This window comes from Nestor notabilis, unplaced genomic scaffold, assembly GCF_000696875.1.
Source record: "Nestor notabilis isolate BGI_N333 unplaced genomic scaffold, ASM69687v1 scaffold25331, whole genome shotgun sequence".
Classification (NCBI taxonomy): Eukaryota; Metazoa; Chordata; class Aves; order Psittaciformes; family Psittacidae; genus Nestor; species Nestor notabilis.
In genome coordinates this window covers 46,410-52,467 of record NW_009913770.1, presented here as the reverse complement: position 1 = coordinate 52,467, position 6,058 = coordinate 46,410, and positions in this window count along the sequence as shown.

Here is a 6,058-nt window from a genome sequence, read left to right as displayed (position 1 = left end):
GAGCGCTGCAGGGTGTGGGCCAGCCACAGCTTCTCTGGGCACCCTGTGCCAGCACCTCAGCACCCTCACAGGGAAGAATTTCTGCCTAAGAGCTCATCTCAGTCTCCCCTGTGTCAGGTTAAAGCCATTCCCCCTTGGCCTGTCCCTACATCCCCTTGTCCAAAGCCCCTCTCCAGGTTTCTTGTAGCCCCTTTAGGCCCTGGCAGCTGCTCTAAGGCCTTCCCTTCAGGAGCCTTCTCTTCTCCAGGCTGAACCAGCCCAGATCTTTCAGCCTTTCTCCAGAGCAGAGGCGTTCATTATCCTTTATCAGTCAGCAAATATTTCTTGTTAATAACTGTATTTGGGTCACTGTGCCTTGGCCTTCTCTACATCCCAGATATGAGCATGGCAATCTCTGGTTTTGGAGAAAGAAAAAAAGGTGTTTGCCAGCTTTATTTTGGCAAAATAAAATGCTTTGAATACCGTTTGAGTGGTAAAGCATATAGTGTGTCCCTGATCTCTTGTAGAGGTCTGGTTGTTCCAACAAAAGTGTAAATATTAACTGATTGTAGAGCAATTGGCTTTTCCCCTACTGATTATGATGTTCAAGAAGTTGCTTACTCACACAGACAGCCCTTGGGGTTAGTATCTGTGATCAGAAATGCAGCAGGTCCTCTAGAAGGTCGGGAATGGTGCAGCCTCTCCAGTCTTGGGCTCAGCAGCACCTGAGGTTTATGAAAGATGTTTCTGTGGTGAAACAACTTTCCAACCTGACGTTTTCCCCCTCCAAATATTATTTCTTTCTTTATCCACATTTCTGATTTCTATTTACAGTCAGAATAGGAAGCTTTCATTCCACCTGAATTGTTTCAGGCTCTTCTAACAACATCCCAAATTCCTAATATTCCTCCCTAATCTTCCCTGATCCCTCTCCTATGGGGATCCTGCCCAGAATTATATTTATTGTACCATTTCCCTGCACCATGCTCCATATTATCTTTTACTTGTTTCAACATCTTGGAGTTTGTGGCTGGGCCTGCCAATCTGTGTGTACTTTTAGGAGTGTGACTTCTTTTATTCCAGCTTTAACTGCAGCATGAATTTCTTCCCAAGAGGAGTTGTGATTCCTTTTTGTCCCCTCTTCAGAAAAAGGAGCGTACTCATCTGTTTTGTGTACTGGCTTGTCAGGATGCCAAAGTCAGCATTGAATTTATGGGATGCAGCCTTCTAGAGGAAAGGGTGGGGTTTTTTTCCTTATGAGAGATAATTTTGTCTGAAAAATGTGTTCTGGGTTGATTCTCTCCTGCTTCAGTGGGTAAACCCAGAACAGATTTCTTCTGCACTGCAATACCTCTGGACCCTTTCTTCGGGATTGAGGACAGTTTCTTCTGCTGAAGTTTATCTCTGTGGTTGTTTTCCTGGAGTCGTCGCTGGTGTTGAAGAACGATGTGTTTAAGAGCAAGGTCTGGAAGCGATACAGTGAAGACAGCTGCTCTGTATCACAGAATCCCAGACTTGGTTTGGGTTAGAAGGAGCTTTAAAGTTCCAACCTTGGGTCATGGTCAGGGACACCTTCCACTAGACCTTGTTTGCCCGTAGTGGTTAGGGTTGTTTTTCCCTGTACCATTGTCCCGTTCCTTTGCTTATTGGGGTAAGATTAAATTTTCTTTAATTCCTTGGCTTTCTTTTTGAAAAGGTGAAGGTAAAGAGGAGGACGATTGTTCCATGGCCTATCATTTCTGACGTGCAAGCATGAGGTAGGTGCTCAGGATCAAGCCTACTTCTGCTCCCATCCATGGCTGAGGTTGCACCAGCCTCTCCTCTGATCCCACCAGCAACCCTGGAGACCAGGAGAAGCAGTTTTTGTGATGGTAGGAAAAGCAAAGGAGGAAAAAGCTGTTTTGCAGCACCTGGCAGCAAAGTTTCAGCTGTTTTATCTTATTTCCTGCTGGTGCTTGATGAACTAAGCTGGGTTGTGGTGACAAAGTCTGTTTGTGTGTTGGCCTGTCCAAGCCCCCAGCTCCCAAGGAGGAGAATCCTGCAACCTTCCCTGCAGGCTGCATGCAGTGGTTGCCCCAAAGGTGCAGGAGATGCAAGGGTGAGAAGCAGGCTGCTGCTGTGAAATAGCCCACAGTGCAGAATCATTGTAGATACCAGCATTTTGTTTTAAGTGGACTAGATGTTCTTCCTGCATGTGCTGTCCTTTGGAAACATTTAAGATTTTAAAGAAGAAGGTCTTGCAGAGTTACTTTTATGGTGTTGTCCATGATAGTTTCATTACACACTCTTAAATGCCCAACACAAGCTTTAGTGCTCTTGCCAGGAATTTAACTTGCAATATCAGTCTTTTGTCTTCTCTTTAACAGGGGGTGAGTATCTTATAAAATACCATATTTTTGTGTAGTGGAATCATATCTCCTTGGAAATCACATCTGGTTGGTGCAATATATTGGGTAAGGTATAATCCTTCTCCCAAGTTTGTCGTAAACCTTGCACTGATGGCTCTTTGTAGTCTGGCATTGGGAGAGTTTTTTCCCCAGGGTAATGGGCTAAATCATCATCATCCATCATGATCATGAATCCTGCCAGAGAGAAGTAGATGTGGGAGAACTACCTGGAAAATGAGGAGCTGGGATGTGTCAGTGCCATTAAATCTCAGTAGGGATTTGCCTTGCTAGAGCTGGAGCTGCATCTGAATACAAGTGCCACTTTAAGAAATAGGCTGAATAATTGTTTTCTTGCATTCACTTTCTTTTTTGCTTGTCCTGATGCTTTCCATTTCCAACTCTGCATAGGTGCATACTTCAGAGACTTCTTCAGTTAGGACTGCAAACAACTGTGATTTAAGAGTGTTTGCCTGTGAATTGCTTGTAGGTTGAGATAAATAAGAGCTTATTTGTAGCTTTGCAGGCAGTGAAGTATTTGAGAAGTCCGTTAACACATCTTGGTCAGATCGTGCTGGTGTGCAGACATGCCAGGTTTAGACTCCTGTAACACATCTTTTCTCATCTCCTCTCTGGTCAGAGGAGCTGCCACATTTGAAAAACAGGTGAGGAACAAGCTTTTTTAGCATTTAGAAGTGTCAAATAACCATCTCTAAGAGCAAGAATTGTGTTCTTTGGTTAAAACTGGAAGATAAGTGTGGTTTTTAAAACTGATTTCAACTTTGCAGTGTTTGTAAGTTCATTTATGTGCTGCTGCTCAGCTGTTGATTGTTCTTCAGCATGAATAGGAAGATGCAAGCATTTTTCTTAACCTTTTTTTACTTTTATTAAATATTTTTTATAAGGAGGTTTTTTATTCCCTCCAGAGATACCTTTCCTTCCCGACCCCTCCCCCGACATACCTGTGTCCAAAATAGTATGGCCTTGGGTTCTTTTTCTCACCTTCCTTTGTAAAACTCGGGTTACTTCGCCTATAAAGGAAGGGTTATCTCAAAATGAGTTAAGTTGGTCCATCCCTGTGGTTTATGCGAGCCTAAATTTGCTTATGCAGAGAAAAGGGAAGTGATTTTTACCCCGTGACCAGGGTCCAGGAGCTCCTGCAGGAGCATTGGCTCTACAAAAAAGGACAGGATCTCCCTCTAAGGTGTTGGAGGCTTGTTTGAAGTGTGGCACATCCCAGGGAACCCGGCCAAGGGAGCACGTGAGGTGAAAGGAGGGGCCCAAACACTGTGATTGCAGAACTATTCCCTTGAGAGGTGGCAGTTTCTGGACTTCACTGGGAGAGTTTAAGTTACTTCTGTCCTCTGGGAGAGAACCAGAGTCACCTTGCAGTGTTTTAGCAACTGGGAAGTGGCCCTTGGCAGATGCTTGATCTTGTGTGGTGTCCATCTCAAGAGCTTACTGTAACTTTGTGGCTTATTTTTTTCTGATAGCACCCCAGCTGAAAATTTATCAGAGGTGGCTTTAGAAGTGGTGAACAGCAGCAGAGAACGGTCCAAGCCAAGTGTCTACTGAGGAAGGTCTAATGACTGTAGTTACATTTTTACTGTTGTTACATTTAAGCCCTAAGTCCAAAAAATGACTCTAGTGCTGCCTGGGGACCCTTTGCTGTGGTGATCCACAGTTGTACAATGCAGGGTATCAATCTGGAGTAGTCTGCTTTGGGCACTTTTGCACTTCTCCTCTGTGTATCATTGTTTTAGCAACTACTTGCTTGGGGAAATAACGTGTTGCTAAGTATTTTCCAGCAGCTGAACTGCAGTAAATCAATTGGCAAGTCATTGGCAGGTGGGCAGCCCACCCTCCTCTTGGGCTCCTCCTCAGCAAGAGCTTGGCTTGGAATGGTGCTGTGCCTAAATCTTACTTTGCCTAGGCCGGCTTGCTGTGATTTTATCCCTTTGGTGGGTTTCTAGTGGAATTTCTAGGTGTCGCATTTTAATGCTTTGTGCTTGCTGTGTGCCCGTTGTAAACAGGAAAGTGAATGTGAAATCCTCAGTGGAGGATGTGCTGGCTACTGAGCTCAATTATGTTGATTAAAAGTTGTTGGTTTAGAAAGAATCAGACTCAGACATTTGAGCCTGTTAGTCAAAGTTCGACCTTAAAACCTGAAGCCTGGTTAACTGAACCTGCCTGTACAAGGAAATTTAAGAAATAAGATCCCTAAGGTATTCAAAAAGGTGCCTGATTACTTGTGTAGCGGGCAGTGTTTACAGGTAAGATGATCTCCCCGTCGTGTTTGAGAAATCACATTATCACTGCTGGCTCTCCACAGCCTGTCCCATGCAGTAGTGTTCAGCCTGTGGTCGTTTTTAGTCCTTAACTGATGTTTAAATAAAATAAATCCACTCCTGAAGCGCAGGTTGGGGTTTCTAAAGTGATGAGCTGTGCAGGCAGAAGGGCCTTGAGCAGCTGGACATTGTCTTCGTCACAGCAGGGAGATGGACAGTAATGTGGTGCCTTTATTCCTCTGCTGGTTGCCTTGAGGTAGAACAGTGATTCATGACTTTAATAGTAGATTTTTTTTTTTTTTCTTAAATTATGGTGTAACAGAAATGACTTTGCGAAATCTGTGTCTCATTGGCGAGCTGCACAAGTTGCGGCCCTTGAAACGAGTGAACCAAGTAAGTGGGATGTATTCTGCAGCCAGAATATCTCTTGAAATGGCACTGGGAGCCTGAGCGGGTCTCAAAGCACAGAGTGAAGCTGAGTTTACTTTCGGTTCATTAAAACCACAAAAACATCTCTGAAATGCAACAAGGAAGCTGAGAATAAAGCTGGAGCTGTGTCTGATACCATCAGCAGTGTGCTGCCAGGGAGCACGTATGTGGCAGGCTCTGCAGGCTGTCTCCTAATTTAAGACCTCTGCATGAGTTATACTGATAAGGAGACCCCAGACTTCAAAAATCGTGAGTTGGAAATGATTAAATGTCATGAGTAACACTGCCTTTGGGCTGCACAGTTCTGCCTCTCGATACGTACATTCATCCTTTCTAGAGGATGTGTTGGGTGTCGTACAACTCCTTTCTAAAACACTATAATTCTGCTCTTGTTGCTAAAAATACTGCAGTTCGATTATGAACTTCACTGCATTGAGTGACTTAGGATTTTTCCAGGAGTTCACCAAAGTGGTGGTAATGTCTGTGCTTTGCTGGTGGCTGCAGAAGGAAGACTTCTGTGGCCCACACAGACAGGTTTGAAATGACCCACAGTCTTCCTGAGAGTGTAATGACTAATTTATGTGTTCATTATCATGTTATGTTTGGGCTTGGGTTTGGAGAGTCTCTGAAAGATGCCCTGGTAATTCTTAAATGAGTAAATTACTACCTTACTACATACACATGTTAGGTATGTGTATTACTATGCTAGTGTTGACCAAGTTTCCTTAAAAATTATCTTCAACAAGAAGAATAATAATAGAAGAAAGCAAATTGAACTGAAGTGTAGTGGTTTGTATTTGGGCATGTTTAACTGTGCTATGAAGTAACTGCACAAAGCTGGAAGCAGAAGGGTCTGAGGTGCAGGAGGATGGGACAGTGTAATTCAGCAAAAGCAGGATGATGAGTTACTTTATACTAGCAGCTGCTGTGGTGGTGTGTGCATGATTCTTCTTTTTTCTTAACCCTGTGTACAGGCTT